The following is a 26,613-nucleotide window of genomic DNA, read 5'->3' as shown; positions in this document are numbered from 1 at the left end:
CGATGGGTTGTAGGTCCGCTTTGTCCAGAAGGATTAATGGGATAGGTTAGGGTTCGCGCAAGTAGCTGAAGTGGCGTCCAATTAAAATACTGGAGCCACAACGTTGAGACTCTTGGAATCATCGTTATTATCACCTCAAAAAAAGTTACGTAATTCTGCACAGGAACATGTCAGCAGTCCTTGTAGACATTGATATAACCACCGTGCCACATTACCATAACACGCCTCTCGAGGACAAAACGATATGGCACGGTCCATCTACACTTTACACTGATGAGGAAAAGCATTATCACCAGTGCCCACAGAGAGAGTGAATTCCATCTGGTGGTGTTTGCGGACACGGTAAAGAAAGTGAGAGGGAGCTTTCAATAAGTAATGCAACACTTTTTTCTGAAAGCAGACCGGTTTTATTCAGGATTCCTATATACCATATTATCCACCAATCCATCACTCTTTTGACTGCAAGACCCATTTTTCAACATCATCTCAGTTCAATGGGACGGCTTTCCGCCACCTTACTGGGACTGGCTGTATGCCCGCACGGCATCACTCTATTGGTCGACGTCGCAGCCAAATTCTTGCTGCATCAATAACCTTCCCGTCATCCGAGTACTGCCTCTCGCGGGGGGGGGGGGGGGGTATCCTTCATCGGGCCAAACAGGTGGAATCTGGAAGGTGTGAGATCTGGGCTGTAGGGTGGATGAGGAGCTCAGCGGGCAGACACCTTTGAGTACGTCAACTGGTGGACGAGTGTGCCAGGACTACCAAATGAAAAAAAAAGTTCAAATGTGCGTGAAATCTCATGGGACTTAACTGCTAAGGTCATCAGTCACTAAGGTTACACACTACGTAACCTAAATTATCCTAAGGACAAACACACACAACCATGCCCGAGGGAGGACTCGAACCTCCGCCGGGACCAGCCGCACAGTCCATGACTGCAGCGCCTGAGACCGCTGGGCTAATCCCGCGCGACACCAGCACTACCAACAGAGACGTCCAGCTGAGCAGCGAACCATTTGATTCTGACCATTCGATTACCTCGAACGAGAGTGTCTGCACGTTCCAATATTTTAAGCGTGACAGCTATGTGCGACCAGCGGAACGCGGGATATAGGACAGGTTAGCGCGACCTTGTTGCGACGATGACAGACACATTGCCCAACGACTCACTGTGCTTTTGTTCACTTTCAGATCTCTGTTGGTATTCTAGAAGAGCCTATGAATAGCTGTGATGTTTTGGTTTTCCGCCAAAAGAAACTCAATGACAGCTCTCTGCCTGGAACGCACCTCCATTACGGGCCATATTTTGAACGGTACGTTTAGCGCCGCCACCTATTGGAACTTCATGAAACTATAGAGGCTGAAGCAGGAATAATCTTAAATATCAAGGAACAAATCAGGAATTTTTTGAATCAAAATGGCCGAAAAAAAATGTGTTGCATTACTTACTGAACGCCCTTCGCATGTTCACTGAGCAGAGGCGAACTTCGAACCATTCTCACAATGATACAAGCTGCAAACGGAAATCCACTACCATAAGTGACTTTAATAAAGGGCAGACTGTTACAGCAGGGCGCCTGGGCACGAAAACCCCGTAAACGGTGAAGGTGTTTTGCAGTTCAAGTTCTACTGCCGTGACCACCTTCGGAAAGTGGCTGATGGGCGGTGAAATCTCGAATAGGTGACATGTTTTCCTCGCCTCGGCACTGAACGTTGAGGTTGGTGGATTTCTGACTCTCTAAAGTAGGACAGACAGTGATCTTCGATAGATCTGGCAACACAGCACAATGCTGGTGCACTCACAAATGTTTCGAAACAAATCGTTCAGGGTAGTAGAAATACCCCCCGAAATCCTTGACATCGAATTGCTGTAGAATCTTAGCACAAAGTCTGAGCTCAAACATAATGAGACATTCTGTACAGAATGACCAACTCCATGCCAAGCAGCGTGGATTCCGGAAACACCGATCATCTGATACCCAACTCGCACTTTCCTCACACATACTGAAAGTATTGGACCAAGGCAGTCAAGCAGATGCAGTATTTCACGGTTTCCGAAAAGCATTTGACTCACTAACACATCTACGCTTGTAATGAAAAGTGAGATCGCATGGGGTAATAAGCGCAATTTGTGACTGTATGGAGGACTTTTTGGTAGGGAGGACGCTATAAATCATCTTGGTTGGAGAGTTATCGAATGATGTAGAAGTAACGTCGAGTGTTCCAAGGACTAGTGCTGGGAACGTTGCTGACTTATGTTGTTTATTAATGGCCTTGCGGACAATGTTAACAGCAAACTCAGACTTATTGTAGATGATGCAGTCGTCTACAACGAAGAAACGAAGTTTCAAGAACCAGATTTAACCGATGAAGCAAGGAATATTCTACAAGCCCGTAAGTATCGCTCACATGCGACTCATGGGGACAAGATTAGATTAATTATAGCACGCACAGATGCATTTAAACATTCTTCCCGCGCTCCATACGTGAATGGAACCGCAAGAAACCCTAATAACTGGTACAATGGGACGTGCCCTCCACCATGCACCTCACAGTGCTTTTGCAGAGTATAGACGTAGATGTAGATGTAGATTCACGTTATTGACCAAGTAGCTCCGTGTCAGAAACCATTACTTGTTCCAATATTGACCCTACGATATCATATTATGATGGAAGCGGGCACTGGAATCGTCGAGATTGGACAGTGGAACAGTGGGAATGTGCCGGTTAGTCGGATGAACTAGGTTTCTTGTTATACCAGGCCGATGGTAATGTCTGGATACGCCGACGTCCAGGCGAACGGTCGCTCGAAACCTGCACCGCGACGCGGACGTAAGCCAGAAGGAGCATTCACCTGTGCTTCCATAAGACCTGTGCTAGAGACCTAAAGTATCACGACATCTGTGGATTAAGTGATCACTATTGCGGACCACTTGCAGCCATTCAATCTTGATGTCTTTCCCGACGGAGAAGGCATCTTCCAGATGGGTACTGTTCGTGTTTCAAGGACAAAATATTTTTAGTGGTTGGAGCAGTATGATAACGAACTCAGATTGGCATCTTGGCCACCAGTTTCACAAGATACGAACGCTACGGCAGAAACCTGGGGAACTGCGTGACCTGAATGTAGATGTCTGGCCCCACATATTTCCTGAATCTTATCAGGGACTTGTGCTGTATTGTGTTCCCAAGGCGAACTAGCACGCTGTTTAACAGGTGATCATAACGGGCATTAATGAGCCCCGCCAATTTGATTCTTTCTTGGTCTCCCATTCTTAAAGTTCCCTCTTGGTTTCTCTTACGCCTATTTTCTGATAATTTCAAACCTCCTGCATCTCTTTACGTTTTCTAATGTTTCCCCTGCGTCGACAAATCCCATGGAAGTCTACTGAGCTGCCTGAAGTCTTCTAGTATTAAACGTGTGAGAACCGCACCGCTATGACCGTAGCCTTTTCAAAAGTCACACTGATCGTCATCTAACAGATCAGCGATTTTATTTCTCTTTCTTCTGTATGTAATTCTGGTCAATAACTTGGGTTCATGAGCTGTTACTCTCATTGCGCGGAGTTCTAGCGTTTCTCCGCTATTGTTGTCTTTGCGATTGTATGGATAATATTTTCCCGAAAGTCCTCGGCCTCATACATTCTACACAGTAACGTGAATAGTCGGTTAATTGTAACTCCCCCCCCCCCCCCCCCCCCCAATAATTTTTATTAATTCCAATGAAGTTTTATCTATCCCTTCGCCGAACTTTCGTGGGACTCGGTCAAATGCATTTCGCAAAACAAGAATTACTGCATCTACCCGAGTGCCTTGATCCTCGGCTTTCAGGATGCCCTGTGAGATTAGTGCGAGTTGGTTTCTCATGGTTTTCGGAATACATGCTGGTTGATATAGAGTTGACCATCCTGTTCGAGTTACCTCATTAAATTTGAACTCATGATATAATGTAAGATTACACAACATATTAGGTATGTAAGCCCAACACTGCGTTGGTATAAGTTTCAGTAATTTATAAAATAGTGTGATAATGTCTAAGACCTTTATCAATACAGCATCTATCTCTTTACTTGTAACATTATGATAAGTAAGAGAAAGAGCATATGAACACATAATAAACAGCTAAAGGCGCCTGTCATTTTTTATGTATAAACAACTAAAGACGCCTTTTGGTTTTTGAATGTATCAAGACAGTTGTAATACAGCGAAGCAACATTATTTATATTGACATGGAATAAAAACAAATGTATTATAAACAGTGAAAAGTTACAAACGTAGATATGTCATAGTATTGCACTGCTATGATCTGTGGACACAAAATGTTCGAAAAAGTTGTATTTCATCTTTTGTACATTCTAATACAGATAATGCTCAGAGAATGAACGAAAATGTTCGAAATTATTCATTAATAAAAATATTATTTGCGACGGAAAACTTAATTAATAAATTACAAATATATTATAAATGTTAATGATAATGGACGGTAGTTAATAAAGGACGTGAGAGACGGAAACAGACTTTCTCCCGTACCGTTCAATCTGTACAACGAGAAAGCAATTACGGAAATGAAAGAAATATTCAAGGGTGGGATTAAAATTCAGGGTGAAAGGCTATCAATGTAAGATTCGCTGATGAAATTACTATTTTCAGTAAAAGCGAGCAATAAGGCTTGTTAAATACAATGAACAGTCTAATAAGCACAGAATATGGATTGAGAGTAAACATGGAGAAGACGAAAGAAATTATAAGCAGCAGAAATTAGATTATCTTAGCAAGAAACCATATGTAATCACTGGGGACCACGAAGTGAAGCAATTCTCGTGCCTTGGAGGCAAAATAACGCATCACGGAAGAAACAAAGAAGATATAAAAAAAGAAGACTGACACAAGCAAGGAAGGCATTCCTGGCCAAGAGAAGCCTAATAAAGTCCGACAAATATTTTGAGTTTAGGATAAGATGTGTAAGATTGTTCATATTGAGCGTTGTATTGTACCGAAATGAATCGCAGACAGTGGAAAAAACGGAAAAGAAGAGAATCGACTCGTCTGAAATGTGTCACTGTAAAAAATTGACCTATAAGATAATAACTAAGGTGCTTACCTGTAGAATCAGTAAGAATGGGAGTGTTTGGAAAACATTCAAGGGAAGAAGGTACACGATAACAGGAGATGTGTTTCGGTATTAAGGAATAACTTCCATGGTACAACTGTAAGGGAAGACAGAGGTAGGAATATGTTCAATGAATAATTGAGAGCGAGGGCTACATCAGGACAGCCAAAATGAAGTTTGAACCCTGTTCGTCTCAGATATCATATATGATTAGTAACCTGTCTACTCCATTTAATAATCTTAACAAAGTCTTCTTTAAGGTTTACTACGAATCTCATCCGTAAATCTATGTGCTGAATTTTTCTCCTTCACTTTTATGCTTGTCGTAAACATTTCTTTTCATATCAGTTTGCACTTTCTCGACATATAATTTAAAATGCAGAGCTGATAAGCAGTGATGCGACATCATCCTTGTCAACTTCCTACTTTCAGTATTTCGAGCTGGTTCGTGTATAGATATAGTGTTGAAATGAGACCACCTTTCCGTCATCTTGCTGTTGGTGAAACTTCAGTACTGTAGAATTTCCACACAGTGGAGGAGGCCTTTATTTTTCAGTGGGTCTGGTGTCTGATGGTATGGATTACGACGATGATGATGAAGTAGGGGAAGGAAACGACGTTCAGATTGTTCAACTCTGTGGCAGTACTAATAAATAATTGTGCTGTTAAAAGATAGATCCTTAACTGCAAACTGAAAGATAGAATAGACCCGTCTAGAATGCAGTTTCTTTGATCTATTAATGTTGTAAATGAGGTGGGATGAATAAAAACGATGTTACTCTCCAATCGCTTAACATTTACAAATTGAATAATAAAATCGTGGAACGGAGACCTCAGAGTAGTTGAACGGCACCCTACCATTCGCTGGACGCGGAACCTGTTGTTTTTGTTGTGGAGCCCTACCCACCTGGGCTGTTGCAATGTCGTCATTCTCTTCTGCACATAAACAAAGCTATATCAGTTGCGCTTTGAATACTAAATACTCGTTGTATTGACACCAAATGAAATAGTTACCGGTATACACAACACTGTTAGTGACGCGTAACACAAATTACCCTTTTACTACAGTCTTTCCTCCTCACATTTCTGATCATTTTATTTCAGATAGCATCATCGTATCTTGGAGCGCTATTAAAAACTGCGTATTTAGTCTACCTTGAAAACTTTAACTTTTTTCTTTCTTTTGACATGTGACAGTAACGCGAGTGCTAACTCAGCTAACACATATAGAGATGTGTCTCAAGGGGAACGGTCAGTATTCAGGGATATGAGTGGAACAATCATTCGAAGCAATAGGATACTGTAAACTTGGGCTCTAAAACGCATACCTTAAGAGCTACGAACACTTCTTCATCTTCGATATTGTGAAACAAGTCTCTTCTACTGCAAGCTTTCTTCTTTCCGTATTTTGGGAGGAGATAGTATGGACAAAACCAAGAAAAAAGCAAAGAACGTACAGTAGAAGAAATTTGTTTCACAGTATCGAAGATGAAGAAGTGTTCCTATTTCTTAAGCGATGTATTTTAGAGCCCATGTTTACTAGACTTCGAATGGTCGTTCCTGTCATACCCCTGAATGCTGACCACTCCCCATGAGACACCCTGTATAAAAGTATTTAGAAATTTGTGACTTCTTTACGAACAAACGTGGTGTATCTTCCTAAACAGTGATAGAAAAATTTACGATAGAGTCATATAATATACTCGGTTCACATGAGATGTTTCCGAAGTTCACCTTCAGTAGGTAATAGTAATCTGATCAAAATTCCAGAAATGATTACGAATTAGATAATAAAATAAGTCAGTTATTCTCTGGGTTATAATCTAGGAGTTATATTAATAACCTAGCACTAGTTTTTGTAGAACTCTAATGCGTCAGTTTAACATGAATTTAGTACATATCATGCAGGCCATCATATCGCAATCGTACTAAAACCTTTTCGACGTTGGCGAAAAATTTCAAGCAATAACACGGTCATATTCGTTTTAATTGAGTCTTCTTATGGATCTCTCTGCATAGAAAAGAGATCGGATCTGCAGCCACATGACACTGCCGGCGAGTGTTTAGAGAGACAAAGAGAGAGTAGTCTAGGGTGCAGAAACCATGAGCTCTACTGCGACTTGAATGTTTCATGTTAGAAGACGGGATCAGTTTAATTAAATTATGGGACATAGATTTTCCATTATGATATGCGTATAGTAATAACTGAAAAAGAATCTTAATTTATTTTAGCAACGGATAAATCTGTCCAACTGAATTAATTGATTCAAAAATGTTGTTCAAGAGAAGAAGCATGGAATGAATTGAATTTTCGATACTTCTTGTGATTATCTGTATTTGTGACAGTAACACCACATGAGGGATTGCTGGTCCCCCATCGAGCGCCTCCCCAGGTGGCGGATAGGGGAATGTTCACCAGATATAATGGGTACCGGGAAAATAAAATACCTGTAGTGGATCAAAACCAGTGAAGAAGAAGTCAACGGCTCGGATGCCGGAAGAGAATTTTTTTTTTATAGCATTCCAACGGCAGAAGAGGCGGAAGGCATCTCTACGGGGCAGGCAGAGCTCAGAGCCTAGGAAAGGCAATCTGCCTAGGAAATGGTAATCCAAAATATTACTCAGCGAGCCTGGAAGCTGTGAGGTGGCAGCCCCATCACCAAACTTAACCTGCGCAGCGCTCGTACGCGGCAAGGGGATTCTATACCTAATGGCTCACGATTTGCCTCGTATAATGAATGCAAAGGAAACGGACATGGGCTATCGAACAGGAATTCGCGAGATGGAAACAAAAAACACTGCTTCACATTTGGGACGTGGAACGTTCGTAGTCCTAATAAACCAGCTGCGGCAGCGACTTTCATATCTGAATTAAAAACCTACAAGACAGGCATTGTAGCTCTACAGGAAGTTAGATGGATTGGAGAAGGGATACACACGGAGGACAATTGTGACCTTTTTTATGGGGAAGATGAAGAACATCATGAATTTGGCACTGGTTTTGCTGTCAAGAACAGGTCTGTTAATCGGGTTAAGGAATTCCATCCCATTGACAAAAGGATGTCTTACATAACAATCAAACACCAGTGGTATGATATAACATCCATAAATGTCCATGCACTGACTGAAGATTCTGGCCGGCCGGGGTGGCCGAGTGGTTCTAGGCGCTACAGTCTGGAACCGCACGACCGCAAGGGTCGCAGGTTCGAATCCGGCCTCGGGCATGGATGTGTGTGAAGTCCTTAGGTTAGTTAGGTTTAAGTAGTTCCAAGTTCTAGGAGACTGATCACCTCAGAAGTTAAGTCCCATAGTGCTCAGAACCATTTTTTTGAAGATTCTGCTGAGGATGAGAAAGATGAGTACTATGAAGAATTAGAGAGAGTAGTCGAAAGTATTCCAACAAGAAATATGATAATTATCATAGGGTCCCGACTTTAATGGAAAAATAGGTAAAGAGGATATGTTGATCCCCACAATAGGAAAACATAGCAAGCACTCGACCACAAACGAAAATGGATTAAAAATGATCAACTTTGCACTGTCAAAGAATACGAGTTTGCTCGACGATGTTCCCTCGCAAAGAAGTACACAAAGGTACAAGGTGCTTTCCAGATGACAAAACAGTAAATCGGATTGACCATGTTATGACATGATCAACGTTGCACTTCATTTATAAGAGATATCAGAACGTACAGAGAAGCTGAAACTGGCTCAAATCGTTTCCTAGTGGTAGGAATGACGAAAATCAAGATGATTTGGAATCAACAAGCAAAAGTCACACCAAAACCTAATTTAGACATCGAACGACTGAAGGAACTGTCTGTTAAAGAAACCTATGCGACTGAAAAAAATAGCCGATTTACAGCGTCGAGAAGACTTCGGAAAGAATAAAGACTTCGTAACAGATGCAGCAGAAAAAAAACTGGGGAGGAAAAAGAAAACGAAGAAACAGAAATGTTTCAACGAAAAGGTCAGAGAGCAGTGGAAAAGAGGAAAGAAGCCAGGACGCTGTGGCTGCATAATAAGGAGAGTGAGGACAGGAGAGAGACCTTCAAGGTGGTTAGAAGAGAAACAGCAAGAATTCTACGAACAGAGAAAAGGAAATATCTAACGGAAGTCCTAGATCTATAGAAGTGGAAAGTAGGAATGGAAACTCAAAGGGGTTGATTTAGTATACAAAGAAAAGTAAGAGAGGTTATCAAAGTGAAAACCTATTCATAAAAGATAAAAATCAAAATATTCTAACACAGCTGGAAGATATTCTAGAAAGATGGAAAGAATATTTCTCGAAAATGTTAAATTGCACTGATCCGAACATAACCTTCAATTACACAATGTCTGAGAAGGACAGTATTAATAATGGCGAATGTAGAATCACAGAATAGAAAGTGATCTACACCATTCAAAAACTGGAAAACAACAAGGCAGCACGCGAGGGCCAGATATCAGCAGAGATGTTAAAAGAGGGCGGAAGCAAACTACACAAAGGAGTTTATAACCTTATCACAATGATATGAAAACTGAAACACTGCCTGAAGATTGGGAAACTGCAATAATTTGTCCCATACAAAAGAAAGGAAACAGAATGGAATGTAGAAATTACAGAGGAATCAGTTTGCTGAACATAACATACAAAATCCTACCAATGATCAATCTGGAAAAACTTAAACCTTACGCAGAAAACATTATTCAAGATTACTAGGTTGGATTTAGAACAAACCGTTCCACAACTGGTAATGTGTTTACTATAGATAGATCTTTGAGAAATACTGGGAATTTAAGAAAAACATTCACTGTCTCTCTATTGACTTCCAGTGAGCCTATGACAGTATCCACAGAAGTTGCCGCTCCAACACATTACGAGAATTTAGTATACCCAGTAAAAATCATTAGCATGATACAACTCTGCTTGGATGGCTCCCAGGCAGCAGTGAAGTTCAGAGGATCCATAGCCCCCACCTTTCCAATTAAAACAGGCTTACGACAAGGAGACGCTCTATCATGGGTCCTCTTCAACCTTGCATTAGAGAAAGTGGTTCGGGAGAGTAGTTTACATCTATACAATGGTCTCCGATTCGAACACCGTGAAGTGAAACTCCTGGCTCATGCAGATGATATAGTGTTGCTGAGTGAAACTGAAGAAGAACTGAAAGACATGTACAGATCTCTCAGGCACAGTGCCAGCAAAATGGGGCTTTTGATTAACCAAGAGAAAACAGAATATATGGACATAGGTCGAGTCATAAACCAAAATCTTTATTTTAAATTGACTAACATTCTAAATTCAGAAAAGTTCTTCAGTTTAAATACCTTGGATCACGTTTCAACAGTAAAAATATCATAATAATGGGTATAAACGAAAGAATAGCCTCAGGGTCAAGATTTCTGTACTCACTGGCAACCCACTCAAAAATAAAGCCTTGTCAATCACCACAAAGATGAAGATATACAACACTATCATCTGCCTGATAGTAATGTATGGATCAGAAAGCTGGACACTTACAAACAATGAAAGAGAAGAACTGAATGTTTTCGAAATAAAAGTAACGAGAAAAATCTGGGTTGGGGAATGGCGTATGGAGAATTCGAAAGAACAATGAAATATATCAGTTAATGAAGCAACCCACCATCACCCAGAAATGAAAAAGTAGGAGACTGCACTGTGATGGACGTGTGGCGAGAATGGAAAACAACAGAATCACCAAGAAAGCATTTGAAGGAACTCTCCAGGCAACAAGACTATCGGGCCGACCTCGTACAAGGTGGTAAGATGACATAGAGAAGGACATCGCAGCATTAGGAATTTCTGCAGGGAGGGGAGAGACTGCGAGAGACAGAAGGCGATGGAAGCAGATCGTTGATGCAGCGCGTGGTCTGCAGGGCCTGTGTTCGCTGAGAAGAAGAAGAAGAAGAAGAAGAAAAGTCTGTGACATCTAAACTGAGAAAACATGAATGATGTACAATGTATGAGTATGTGAGATGTACTGGGGAACCTCTCTCAAGAGACGTCAGGAGCAACGGATCCTTGCAATTTGCGAATCTGCATATTACACAGAATAACAATGGAAAATCTAGTTTTTATACGTATTACAAACCTAATAATCTTGAAGACTGCTGAGGTAGACCTTCAATCACAACATGTCCTTCGCTCATAGTTTTCCTGCTTTTTTTTCATTCCTTTTTTTTTTTTTTTTTTAGGAAGATTGTGCAAGACGTTTTATTTTGTAACACTTAACTAATAAGTTTGTACTTATATGTAGAGTACTTTTGAAATGTTTACATCTCTTCGTCTTACTTGTTATACTATGTTCGAGTACACTGGCGAAAGGAGTCGTTTGTGGAAGCTGCCTCCACACTCGAGAACTAAACACACATACAACCAAACAGGCGATTCAGTGCTGAGATAGAATCCAGCACAACCGTGCAAATGTTAAATCGGTAATTATTCACGCTCAAAAGCGCTAATGCAGCTGAAGTTTCATTATCCACAAAATAAAATTTAATTCCACACATATAATTTAAAAAGTTCTAGTTGACCTTCTAGATTAAAAGAAAAGATTAGGATTATCATAATGGCACCTGTGTTACATTGGAAACACCATGACAGAGTGCAGTTCAGTCTAATCTATTCCACGTAAGCTTAAAATCAAGTAACTCAGTACTAAATATTTTAATTAGTCTTAAGCAAACTATCGGTAACTATGAATAACTCAGTCACGCAGTCAAGCAAATTTAGTTACCTAATACTCACCAAAATATAAAACTACTTCACACGATTGAAATCCTACCTCAGTACTTAACATAAAATTATGTTTTACACTCGTGAGACTTTCAGCAACAGCCCCCTCCAGCCCATTGTATCGACCGTTGCGGTGTCTCGACCGCAGCTTGAGTGTGCTCCGGTCTCATTGATCAGCTCATTCAAACCGTAGGTCTGTCCGCTTAAGAAGTTCACCACTGCTTAGGACTGACAGTAACCTGGACTGATTTACACAGTACCTCTAACAACAGTTTGACTGACTGATAAACTAATAATCAATTAACTCCATCAACTATCTACCAATTAATAGACAAAGTTCACTTCTCAGAATGTGATCTCATCTGAACACATCACACTGAGTCATCAAATTTTGTGTTTGATGACGCACCACATCCTGGACATACAGGGTCGACAATTTATTTTACACTGTACCACCATATAAGCAAGCACCACATAACCTTGAATGCCACTATCTGGTAGACACTTCATGTGTCTGTTAGCGTTATCCTGTAGTGGAATTGATTCCTTTTGCGATCGTGTCTAAGTATAGATTTTTCAGTACAAAATCATTAGTTTACTCAGAAATAATTTTAGTTTCAACGTATCTGACTTATTACACACTTATAGAGATTCCTTAGTTCTTGAGTGGTGGCTTACATATGCTACTGAGTCCTTTGAAAGTAATGACAGTATTCGGCAAAAACAAAAGCTAATTCTTTCTTACGTAGATACGTTCTAGGGAAATTATCTGTCTATAAATTCTTCACAGGTCTATCTATGAAAAGTTACTATGAAAAGTTACTTAAAGGCTTTTGAACATAGACTAAAGAGCAAACTATGTATCTCAGACTTGTAATAATGTACTATCGAAAAATCTATTCCTACTACTACTGTTCAAAATTAAGAAAAAGTGAATATTAACAGTAACACCTTTCTCTCAATGATTTTAAATCAGTAGCAGCAGAGAAAACTACTTACATACACTGTTATCCATAATATTTCTGTCAAACAAAATTTACTTTCTTTTGTTCGGTAAAATTTGTCACTGCCTCACAGAGGTTAAGCTATGAGGCAAGTCAGCGATATATTTTACTACGCCAACTGGGTTTCTTTTATGAAATAATCTGATTTCTTTTTTATTCTTATCTCGTGCAAAATTCAGTTAACTTTGTAGTATTTATAACCTCACTAGAATACATCTTTGAATTCTAGGTAATTCCCTTTTAAATATCTTTTTCTTCCTCGTTTAAACTAGATACTCGTAATGTAACGAAGAAATGTTTGCGTTATATTTAATGCATTTAAATATAAGCAGAATATAGAATGTTGAATCCTAACTCTGTTGACCACGAAATTAGAATCTTATTCTTTCAAAAATTTATTTTATGAGGGCGTGCGAAGCGGTAAATATCGTCGGTAGTCTCTTCCTATTGTGACTTCGCGCAGTCAGTGTCTCGCTGCGGCAACGATCTTTACAAAGACTATCTCCTTTTAAGATTCGAATCGAATACTGGCTTGGCTGAAATGATACTCCTTACCTGAACCATGTTAAAACATTAATTTAGACAAACGTACAGCTCCACTATTCTTTTTAATAAGCTAAGGCGAGGCGGAGGCTCTGTGCTATGTCAAATCGTAACCACAACGATTTTTTTTTCTTTTTGTCGTGTTCACTTATTGATTCAGCATCTGGAAATGTTTCATAGCGAAGGAACTGTGAAAAAATTCTTGTAAAAGTTTTGTGATATTTGTATCGTACTTGTATTTTAGATGCCACATCACCGCGCATCCCAGAGCAGTTAGAGCCTACCGTCAGAGTTGGCCGCCGAGAATTCAGACGACGGTCGTTATCAACGATGTTAAAATTGCTAAAAGAAATAGTGGCGACGTACGTTTATCCAAGTAAGTGGTTCCATTCAGTTTTAATATCGCCCACATAGGGCCAGTTGAACAATCTCCGGTTAGCAACCTGTTAAGCTCTATTCTCGGAATAGCGTGAGAAACGCGTTATACGTACCCGGAATAACACCTAACCGGAGAATAAACTCAAGATAACTTAACCGATGATTTCTGGCCGGTTAGCGAGCATAATTGGGGAATAACTTTTCAAAATGGCACGGATAGTGACAGATACAGCCAGCAAAGACTAGATTTTGGCTGAACTGTTCATGAGAATGAGGAAGGAAAAGAAACAGTGACAATGCCAATTCAGAATTTATATCCAGATTTTGCGTATCAGGGGAAGCCGTACTTCGTCTTCTCAGTCTTACACGTGAGAAACTGGAGCATATGACGGACAGGTGAGTCTATTTCTCTGTTTCCTTAAATGTTACTGTTTATTTGTAGTAATATGCAATCGATTTCAGTACCTCGTAAATTCCGTCGTGTTATTTATGTAAATTAGGCACATTAAAATGACAATTTGTAGAAAAATAGTCTTGTTTATCTGGTGTGTGTTACAATTACCGAAATAGCGAAAAGGACTACTTCGTTTAATTTAGAAGACAGTGCCATAATAGACTTAACCAAATCGAAAAACCACACCGATTCTATGTACAATTTGCATTAACAGCTTTTTCTGTTATTGACGAAACATCGATTTTTCGTGTGGCATAAACATTTTGACAAAACAGTATTGTGCCAATCTCATCAATGGTAGACAATATTGTTCCACTCGCTTTTCTATAAGGAATGCCCCCTTTTTGTAAACACCGCAGCAGTGTCAAAACAACTTTCCACCTTTTATTGAAAATATTAGTATTACAGGCCCATTAATGCTTCAGAGCAAGAAGATTGTCTCCCACCTACCATTATTCACTGCAACCAGTGAACTATTTGTTTTTACTTAGGCTAAGTTCAGCACGGAAAGATTAAGAGGAAAGTAAATTTTTTTCCTTTAAAAATAGTGATGTTTCTCCAGCTATAGACGGTAGCTGTTGTTTCTTTGTTATTAGTATTATCCACATAAGCCCACCGATATCTACCATAAAATAACAGCTGTATTTGTATACTGTAAGAACAGAACAGGGATCTAGCTATCTGCATAGTTGTAGCATGTGGAAGGAGTTATGTTTTTAAATTTCCTCGAATATCAAGTTATTTTCAGTGTTCTCCTTTATGTCAAGCTCTAGCTAGTCGAACATAACTTAAATTGAAATATCTTATATTGTACTTGTGTGAAACATCATTTTTCTAAAATTGATGGCTTATTGTGATTGTTTAGTGTAACAAAAAGCTTGATAGCACTCTAATGTCCCTGGTTCACTCAGCCAAGTCTATAGCAGAAAATATTGTTCATTCTTATATTCATTTGGGGCAATAACTTTCCATCTTTTAGTGAATGCTTCAGAGCAACAAAATAGTCCACCACTTAGCACGTAAATTATTTGTGTTTATTCAGACTAAATTTAACACAGTAAAATTAACAGGAAAATACCTTCTTCTTAAAAAAAAAGAAAGCTATAGCAGATACCTGTTGTATTGTAATTTCTTAGCCTTTCACGGCCATTTGATGACATCTCGTGGAAATCGGGTTTTCTGCCGGATATCAGCGTCTTCCAAACACGATATTTCGACGTCATTACTTGACGTCTTCATCAGGTGTTCCCTGAGTCTCAGGGAACACCTGATGAAGACGTCGAGTAATGACGTCGAAATAACGTGTTTGGAAGACGCTGATATCCGGCAGAAAACCCGATTTCCACGAGGTGTCACCTGTTGTATTTCTCAGTTACTGGTATTATCCACATAATCACATACGTATTTGTCGTAAAATAATTATCTCTGTGTGACAAGAACAGACGCTTTTCATTCAGTTAACACGAATCATTAGTTATTGAATCTACACAATCACAATAGTGGAAGGAGTGGCTGTAAATTATGTTTTTAAATTTCTCTTGAATTGTCTCACGTCATTCTTTTCTTTCTTTCAGTAGTGTCTCTGTTCTACCAATGAACCAGCCTTAATTGCTATTGGCAAAGGGTCAGCCAGCATTATTACTAAGCGGATGTGTATGACACTGGACAACATGCATGAGAGATAATTTTTTAATTATTTCAGTTCTCTGATGTAATTAAAAGAAAAGAAAATAAACAAATGTATCTGGATTAACATATTTTTATTCTGAAATCATTCATATAAGTTTTTATTTTCCTATCCTAATTTTAAGCTTCATGGTGTTTTTTTAACCAATACAGTTCTTTCTCACATCTCTGGTTCTTGTCAAGGTACTATCGAAGCAGCACCATCTGCAACTCTGCTAATTCTTTCACATTTGAGAACAGGTATCGTTATTCTGAAAACAAAACTGACAGTTCTAAGTTGAGATGACAAGAAAAGAAGGACGAACACAGTGAAGGTGCCAGGCCTCTGGTCACTTCCCCTTCCCCTCCTAGATTACATACAGGTAATAGAGATGATTGCATAATCCAAAATTATGTATCAAACAGTTTCTCAACCATTTATGGTGAGATACAATAACAGCAGGCCCCAGTTTTGATATGTGACATAGGTAGACTCTCACCCCAAGATTATAGAGAAGATAATGGATGCTTATTGTAAATGTTAACATATTATTCCTTATACATACCCTCAATATAATTAATAATCAGCACATCACAGGAACATGATTTATATATGCCCATGAATTGCAAACGTGGATGCACAAATAGTGTTCAGTAATTTAGCAAGGATATTTTCTGTATAACACCCATTGCTGTTGTAAAGAATGAATCATACTAAGACGCAAATACAACAGCAAGCTAGTCAGTAACACCTTTTATCATTTTCAGTCAAATCAATCTCCATGATGTCCATGTTGTCACAGTTTTCTGGAGACGCTATAATGACCAATTATTTCACAAGGCAGACCACATTTCACAGTTGCTTCCATTTAAGTGTCTACTTACAATTCAATTCACCATCTACCCTACAGCTACATTTGAAGGAATACTATCGTATAGAAATGTTGCATCTGAATCGAACTGACTTTGGCGTCGTCCTGCGACCACTTTATCAAATAGCGTATTTTTGAAATTTACATTACACATATGGATGCCGCCAACCTACAGCCTCTGCTTCGTTTTCTCGTTTAATATTTACGTGTTTCTTTCTCTTAATAATAATAATAATAACATATACCGTACAGTTAAAAGGAAGTCACGCTTGGTCAAGGACCGCGTCACTTTCCATTTTAGACCAGACATAACGTCTGAGAAAAGAAATAATAATAATAATAATAGTTGTACGCCAATTGTAGCTGCTCCGCCGAGCTATGTGAAGTTGTTTGTGGATGGAAACTGTTGCACATTTATTTCGTATATTTTTTTCCGAAATCTAAAAAGATCTCTTACTGGTCAAATAACAAATACCTGATCTTTTAACTAAATTCAAAGATAGGAAGTTATACATATATCTACCCTACTGTTTTGGTTAAATGTTTTGCACTATTTTTTCAGTGAATGAGACTGCAACAGTTTTCGTGTTTTTTACTGTACTTTTGATTGAACTCATTCACAGTATCTACTAGCCTCAAGATACCCCAAGCGAAAAGTTTTGCGATCAGGAACGCTTATCACTCGTGTTTGACACGCTGTTTCTTCAGACAACGACTACGTAAATTTGAAATGACGTACGCGAAAATACCCAGAGTATTCTTCACTTGTTGCCAACTTCACTCGACATGAACGCTGTTCCGGAAATAATTAACCGAGGAATAAAATGACGACATACAAAGCGCACTCCATGTTAACCAGTGTTTAGCCTATTCGTCGGTTAGCTGGCCCTGGATTTATCCCGAGATTGTACAACTGGCCTATAGACAGTACCATTGAACCACTTGACAGTGCATCAATCTTACGCAATAAAAATCATCTGGAAACAAGATACTCTTCCACAAAACTAAACGAAAATACTACTTATGTATATATGAAGATGGTATCTGTTCTTTCGGGCATGTCCAAAGGAACAGATACCATTGGTGACCATACAGCTCGTTAGAATGAAATGAATACTCCTAGCTGCTCACAGGCGTTGATGTAAATCAACGGGGTCAGTTGAATATGTGTGCCCCGACCGGGACTGCCATGTAAGCAGGAGATCCTGGGTTCGAGTCCCAGTCGGGTCACACATTTTCAACTGTCCCCGGTGACTTATATCAACGCCTGTATGCAGCTAGGGGTATTCATTTCATTGAAAATACTACTGTCGCTGATGGGGAATGTGTATGCACTATCTGACGAAAGACTGATGTGCGGATACCTGTTTGTGGACATTAATATGCGGTGTATCCACCCTCTGCGTTTATGGTGGCTTGAACTTTGTCGGGGATACATTCAATAAGGTATCTGAATATCTGTGGAGGAATGACAGCACGTCGGGGTGTGGAGCGAAGTATACATTGTAACTCATCTCAAAGGTTTACCACTGAGTTCACCTCGGGATTTTAGTCGAAATTAAATGTTGAAATGTGTGTGAATTTCTAAGAGACCAAACTGCTGAGGTCATCGGTCCCTAGACTTACACACTACTTAAACTAACTTACGCTAAGGCCAAAACACACACCCATGCCTGAGGGAGGATTGAACCTCCGGTGGGAGGGGCCGCACGATTCGTCACATGGCGCCTCTAACCACGCTGCCACTCCGCGCGCCGGAAGTTTAGTCAGACGAGTCCATTTTGGGAACTGCCTCACAGATGCTGCTTTATGACAGATAGACGCAACCATCGTCTCCGAAATGTGTCTCTACTGCACACAGTACACAATGTCGTAAATTGAGTTCATATCCTTCCATGATTACACACTTCTTAAGCGCGATAAGCGCCCCACATCCTGACCACGAGTTACACCCACATATCGTAACAATACCTCCTTCACACTTCACAGTTTGCACTACACAAGATCGCAGGTTACGTTGTACACGCATTAGCCGAGCCCAAGCCCTTTCATCGGACTGCCACAGGGTTTAGCGTGACATCATTTTTTTAACTCCCTGTGCACAGTCATTGAACTAACTAGATTTCCCTTAGTACTTTGAAACTCACAATTGATTCCTTCCACTGCTTTCATGCGAGTTTTAGGAAATACGCTCTGAAAAGACCGACGGTCCCTGTCGGTCAGTATGTGAGGTCTACCTGGTCGTTATTTGGGTGTGGTTGTTCCTTCGCGCTTCCGTAAAGTCAAGCAAAATATTTAAATTTTCGTTAATCATTTGCTATGTAGACTCCAGACCCGCCTCTTTCGCTGTGATTAAGTACTAACATGAATAATCTCGGAGGAAACAATTTTATTAACGCTAGTCAGCCCGAATTCAGAAAATATCGCTCTTGTCAAACACAGTTAGTTCTTTATTCACACGAAGTAATTACTGCTATCGACGGGGAATCTCAAATTGATTCCATATTCCTAGATTTTCCGGAGGCTTTTGGCACCGTCCCTCACAAGCGACTTCTAATCAAATTGTGTGTCTATGGAGCAACGTCTGAGGTATGCGACTGGATTCGCGATTTCTTGTCAGAAGTCACAGCTCGTAGAAATCAACGGAAAGTGATAGACAAAAATGGAACTGACATATGTTGTCCCACAAGAAACGATTTAGGAGGCAATGTGTGCATCCGTGTTAGATTATTTGCTGTCATTTGCCATCTAGGTCGGTCGCTGCTAGCGAGCGGTTCAAGGCGCTTCAGTCCGGAACCGCGCTGCTGTTACGGTCACAGGTTCGAATCCTGCCTCGGGCATGGATGTGTGTGATGTCCTTAGGTTAGTTAGGTTTAAGTAGTTCTAAGTCTAGGGGACTGATGACCTCAGATGTTTAGTCCCATAGTGCTTAGAGCCATTTGAACCATTTTTTACCGTCTAGTAAACTCATCAGAAGATTAAAACCAACAGCAAAAAGTATTTATTTATTTATATCCCGTGTCGTTTTAAGAACAATATTAAATATAAAACAAACATTAAGACACGTAGATTAGAAACAGACATTTAAATTTCTAATATGATCAGATGCGTCGTTCGTTGCCATCAGGAAATCTTCGAAATTTCCACGATAGGCACTGTTGGGACATTCTGTAACAAAGTGACGAACGTTGTCCGTGTTCCGCGTGATTGCTCAAGGGCAGGAGGAGGTTTCTTTCTTATGTAGGGCAGGTTCTGGCAATGTAGAGGAAAGCCTCCGTTCCCAAGAGTCAGTTGAGTTGAAGTGAGACGTGTAGAATTCCATGGCTGCTTTCATGTATGGTTTTCTTGATCGAAGCCATTTTCTTTCTAGGATTACTGCGACAGTTGGGGTTCCTTGTATGCGTTTAAATTCATGGAGTAGAGCTGCTTTTCGTGGAAGTCCAGGGAGCAGAATGTGGCTCAGTATAGACACCCATTGGACGGGGTTGATTACCAATGGTAATTCTCATTGTGTTGTTCAGCTGTGCGTCGAGAGTTCGTGTGTGCGCTAGTGAGCAGTACTGGAGCACCGTATTCCACAGTAGAATAGGCAAGTCCTAGCGCTGACGTAGACGGAGTTTCAACAGTGGAGACCCTGACTCGCATCTTCGGTGCAGCGTTTGCCAATTGCTTCTTGTGGGATAGTGTACGGTCCAATGTAATCTCTAGATATTTTGGATGCTGATTGTGGTGAAGTAGTCTGTCATCAAAATGGACCTGGTTGAGTAATCGAAAGCAAGCCGTCTTTCTCTTGGTGGGATTTGATTTCAGTCTCCATCTCCGAAACCAGAAACGCATTATCGCCAGATCAGATATTAAAATTGCTTCTCTTTCTTCACAATTTCGGTGTCCCACTGTCAGCACCCAGTCGTCGACGTATCCAAACATACGAGATGTAGTTTCAGGCATACCGGAAATGTACAGACTAAACAGGAGAGGGGTAGGAGGGGGGGGGGAGATACCTCTCAGGTTATCCATCATTTAGCTTCGTTGTGAAGTGTGAAGTCACGGCGCAGAGGACTGAAAGGGATCAATTAAATTTCGGTTACAAGATACGTCACACAAGTCAGAAGGTTGTCAATTCTACTAAATACCAAAGTATCCCAAATGCGAACAATTTAACTTGAAAAAATCACATTGGAAATGCTGTGGGGAAGGCGAAGCAGAGACTGCTTTTTATTAGCTGAACACTTAGGAGATCCTCCCCCCAAGAACCATGGACCTTGCCGTTGGTGGGGAGGCTTGCATGCCTCAGCGATACAGATAGCCGTACCGTAGGTGCAACCACAACGGGGGGGTATCTGTTGAGAGGCCAGACAAACGTGTGGTTCCTGAAGAGGGGCAGCAGCCTTTTCAGTAGTTGCAGGGGCAACAGTCTGGATAATTGACTGATCTGGCCTTGTAACACTAACCAAAACAGCCTTGCTGTGCTGGTACTGCGAACGGCTGAAAGCAAGGGGAAACTACAGCCGTAATTTTTCCCGAGGGCATGCAGCTTTACTGTATGATTAAATGGTGATGGCGTCCTCTTGGGTAAAATATTCCGGAGGTAAAATAGTCCCCCATTCGGATCTCCGGGAGGGGACTACTCAAGAGGACGTCGTTATCAGGAGAAAGAAAACTGGCGTTCTACGGATCGGAGCGTGGAATGTCAGATCCCTTAATCGGGCAGGTAGGTTAGAAAATTTAAAAAGGGAAATGGATAGGTTAAAGTTAGATATAGTGGGAATTAGTGAAGTTCGGTGGCAGCAGGAACAAGACTTCTGGTCAGGTGAATACAGGGTTATAAATACAAAATCAAAGAGGGTAATGCAGGGGTCGATTTAATAATGAATAAAAAAATAGGAGTGCGGGTAAGCTACTACAAACAGCATAGTGAACGCATTATTGTGGCCAAGATAGACACGTAGCCCACGCCTACTACAGTAGTACAAGTTTATATGCCAACTATCTCTGCACATGACGAAGTAATTGAAGAAATGTATGATTAAACAAAAGAAATTATTCAGATAGTGAAGGGAGACGAAAATTTATTAGTCATGGGTGACTGGAATTCGGTAGTAGGAAAAGGGAGAGAAGGAAACGTAGTAGGTGAATATGGACTGGGGCTAAGAAATGAAAGAGGAAGCCGCCTGATAGAATTTTGCACAGAGCGCAACTTAATCATAGCTAACTCTTGGTTCAAGAATCATAAAAGAAGGTTGTGTACATGGAAGAAGCCTGGAGATACTGACAGGTTTCAGATAGATTACATAATGGTAAGACAGAGATTTAGGAACCAGGTTTTAAATTGTAAGACATTTCCAGGGGCAGATGTGGGCTCTGATCACAATCTATTGGTTATGAACCGTAGATTAAAACTGAAGAAACTACAAAAAGGTGGGAATTTAAGGAGATGTAACCTGGATAAAATGAAAGAACCAGAGGTTGTACAGAGTTTCAGGGAGAGCATAAGGGAACAATTTACAGGAATGGGGGAAAAAATACTGTAGAAGAGGAATGGGTTGCTCTGAGGAGTGAAGCAGTGAAGGCAGCAGAGGACCTAGTAGGTAAAAAGACGAGGGCTAGTAGAAATCCTTGGGTAACGGAAGAAATACTGAATTTAATGGATGAAAGGAGAAAATATAAAAATGCAGTAAATGAAGCAGGCAAAAAGGAATACAAACGTCTCAAAAACGAGATCGACAGGAAGTGCAAAATGGCTAAGCAGGGATGGCTAGAGGACAAATATAAGGATGTGGAGGCTTATCTCACTAGGGGTAAGATAGATACTGCCTACAGGGAAATTAAAGAGACCTTTGGAGAACAGAGAACCACTTGTATGAATATCAAGAGCTCAGATGGAAACCCAGTTCTAAGCAAAGAAGGGAAAGCAGAAAGGTGGAATGAGTATATAGAGGGTCTATAGTAGGGCGATGCACTTGAGGACAATATTATGGAAATGGAAGAGGATGTACATGAAGATGAATTGGGAGATACGATACTGCGTGAAGAGTTTGACAGAGCACTGAAAGACCTGAGTCGAAACAAGGCCCCGGGAGTAGACAACATCCCATTAGAACTACTGATGGCCTTGGGAGACCCAGTCCTGACAAAACTCTACCATCTAGTGACCAAGATGTATGAGACAGGCGAAATACCCTCAGACTTCAAGAAGAATATAATAATTCCGATCCCAAAGAAAGCAGGTGCTGACATGTGAAAATCACCGAACAATCAGTTTAACTAGTCACGGATGCAAAATACTAACGCGTATTCTCTACAGGGGAATGGAAAAACTGGTAGAAGCTGACCTCGGGGAAGATAAGTTTGGATTCCGTAGAAATGTTGGAACACGTGAGGCAATACTGACCCTACGACTTATCTTATAAGCTAGATTAAGAAAAGGCAAACCTACGTTTCTAGCATTTGTAGACTTAGAGAAAGCTTTTGACAATGTTGACTGGAATACTCTCTTTCAAATTCTGAAGGTGGCAGGGGAAATATACAGGGAGCGAAAGGCTATTTACAATTTGTACAGAATGCAGATGGCAGTTATAAGAGTCGAGGGGCACGAAAGGGAAGCAGTGGTTGGGAAGGGAGTGAGACAGGGTTGTAGCCTCTCCCCGATGGTATTAAATCTGTATATTGAGCAAGCAGTGAAGGAAACAAAAGAAAAATTCGGAGTAGGTATTAAAATTCATGGAGAAGAAATAAAAACTTTGAGGTTCGCCGATGACATTGTAATTCTGTCAGAGACAGCAAAGGACTTGGAAGAGCAGTTGAACGGAATGGACAGTGTCATGAAAGGAGGGTATAAGATGAACATCAACAAAAGCAAAACGATGATAATGGAATATAGTCGAATTAAGTCGGGTGATGCTGAGAGAATTAGATTAGGAAATGAGACACTTAAAGTAGTAAAGGAGTTTTGCTATTTGGGGAGCAAAATAACTGATGATGATCGAAGTAGAGAGGACATAAGATGTTGACTGGCAATGGCAAGGAAAGCATTTCTGAAGAAGAGAAATTTGTTAACATCGAGAATTGATTTAAGTGTCAGGAGGTCGTTTCTGGAAGTATTTGTATGGAGCGTAGCCATGTATGGAAGTGAAACATGGACGATAAGTGGTTTGGACAAGAAGAGAATAGAAGCTTTCGAAAGGTGGTGCTACAGAAGAATGATGAAGACTAGATGGGTAGATCATATAACTAATGAGGTGGTATTGAATAGGATTGTGGAGAAGAGGAGTTTGTGGCACAACTTAACTAGAAGAAGGGATGGGTTGGTAGGATATGTTCTGAGGCATCAAGGGATCACCAATTTAGTACTGGACGGCAGCGTGGAGGGTAAAAATCGTAGAGGGAGACCAAGAGATGAATACATTAAACAGATTCAGAAGGATGTAGGTTGCAGTAGGTACTGGGAGATGAAGAAGCTTGCACAGGATAGAGCAGCATGGAGAGCTGCATCAAACCAGTCTCAGGACTGAAGACCACAACAACAACACTTAGGAGATGCAACAGGTCTAGTAAAGCGACTGTCTACACTGCGCTCCTTGTCCCTCTTCTGGAATACTGCTGCGCGGAATGGTATCCGTACCAGATACGACTGACGGAGGACATCGAAAAAGTTCAAATAAGGGCAGCTGGTTTTGTATTATGGCGAAAGAAAGGAGAAAGTATCACGGACATGATACGCAAGTTGGGGTGGCAACCATAAAATCAAGGGCGTTTTCCGTTATGGCGAGGATTCTTCACGAAATTTCAATTACCAATTTTCTCCTGCAAAAATATTCTGTTGACGTCAGCCTACATAGGGAGAAATGATCATCGTAAAAAAATAAGAAAAATTATAGCTCGAACGGAAAGACTTCAGTGATCGTTTTTCCTGAGCTCTATTCGAGATAGGGATTGTAGAGATATAGTCGTACTGATTCGATAAACCACCTGCCAGGCACATAAGTCTTAACTACAGACCTGTAGCTGCAGATGTAGATATAGATTTAGATATAACATTTCTTACTGCAGGCAGTTTAGTTTTGAAGAACTGTGAGGACAGACTGAAACTGTGTGCCGGACAGAGACTCGAACGCGGGACTTTGACTCTGGCGGGCAACGTTCTCACTATACTATCCACGAAAGGCAACGTTAAGTACCGGGAGATCAAAAAGTCAGTATAAATTTGAAAACTTAATAAACCACTGAATAATGTAGATAGAGGGGCAAAAATTGACATACATGCTTGGAATGACATGGGGTTTTATTAGAACAAAAAAAAAAAAAAAACAAATTTCACAAAATGGCCGACAGATGGTGTTGGACACCAAAACGTCAGTGACTGCGCATGACAATCGTGTATAGAAGGAGCTGTAATGAGAGAGAGAATCACATGCGCCAGTAGTCGCACCATGTTGACGTTACCTAAAAGGCCCATTTAGTGAAGCTGTATTATCAGAATGGGGAATGTGCTAGTTCAGCGTTACGATCCTATCGCCATAGGATGGGGATTCGAACAGGTAAAGGTCCGTTGACAAATGCAGCTGTGGCGAGAATAATTTCGAAGTTCGAAGCCACGGGTTGTGTAGACGATAGACCCCGTAGTGGCTGACCGAGCACAAGGCGTAATGCTGCTGAGACAGTTCAGGAAGAAATGGAGACTGTAGCGGGTTCGTCTATGCACGGGGAAGTCAGCGCTCGTGCAGTCGCACGTCGCACCGGCATTCCATACACTACTGTTTGGTTGGCACTTAGGAGTACCCTCCGATGCTATCCGTACAAAATCCATCGGCATCATGAACTTTTACCTGGCGATTTAGTGAAGCGGAGGGCATTTGCGGTGTGGGCGTTTCAAACGATGGCGGAAGATGACGATTGGTTGAGTAACGTGTTGTGGACCGACGAAGCTCATTTCACTCTCCGAGGGTCTGTCAACGGCCAAAACTGCAGAATTTGGGCTACCGAAAATCCTAGAACTGTCGTGGAAACTCCATTGCACGACGAGAAAGTCACGGTATGGGTTGGATTTCCCACATCTACCGTTATCGGTCCATTTTTCTTCGAGGAAATGAGTGATTCTGGTTTTGTAACTGCTACCGTGACGGGTGAGACGTACGCCGATATGTTACAGATTCGCATCATCCCCATCCTGACTGATAAACAGCTGCTGGAACGTAAGATGTTTATGCAGGATGGCGCTCCACCCGATATTGCTAGACGCGTGAAAGATCTCTTGCGCGCGTCGTTTGGTGATGATTGTGTGCTCAGCCGCCACTTTCGTCATGCTTGGCCTCCCAGGTTCCCAGAGCTCAGTCCGTGCGATTATTGACTTTGGGGTTACCCGAAGTCACAAGTGTATCGTGATCGACCGACATCTCTATGGATGCTGAAAGACAACATACGACGCCAGTGCCTCACCATAACTCCGGGCAAGCTTTACAGTGCTGTTCACAACATTATTCCTCGACTGCAGCTATTGTTGAGGAATGATGGTGGACATATTGAGCATTTCCTGTAAAGAACATCTTTGCTTTGTCTTACTTTGTTATGCTAACTATTGCTATTCTGATCAGATAAAGCGTGATCTGTCGGACATTTTTTTAACTTTTGTGTTTTTTTTGTTCTACTAAAACCCCATGAGATTCCAAGCCTGCGTGTCAATTTGTACCTCTCTATCTACACTCCTGGAAATTGAAATACGAACACCTTGAATTCATTGTCCCAGGAAGGGGAAACTTTATTGACACATTCCTGGGGTCAGATACATCACATGATCACACTGACAGAACCACAGGCACATAGACACAGGCAACAGAGCATGCACAATG

Source organism: Schistocerca americana, chromosome 1, assembly GCF_021461395.2.
Source record: "Schistocerca americana isolate TAMUIC-IGC-003095 chromosome 1, iqSchAmer2.1, whole genome shotgun sequence".
Taxonomy (NCBI): Eukaryota; Metazoa; Arthropoda; class Insecta; order Orthoptera; family Acrididae; genus Schistocerca; species Schistocerca americana.
The sequence above is the reverse complement of the archived record's forward strand: the minus strand, read 5'-3'. Positions refer to the sequence as shown.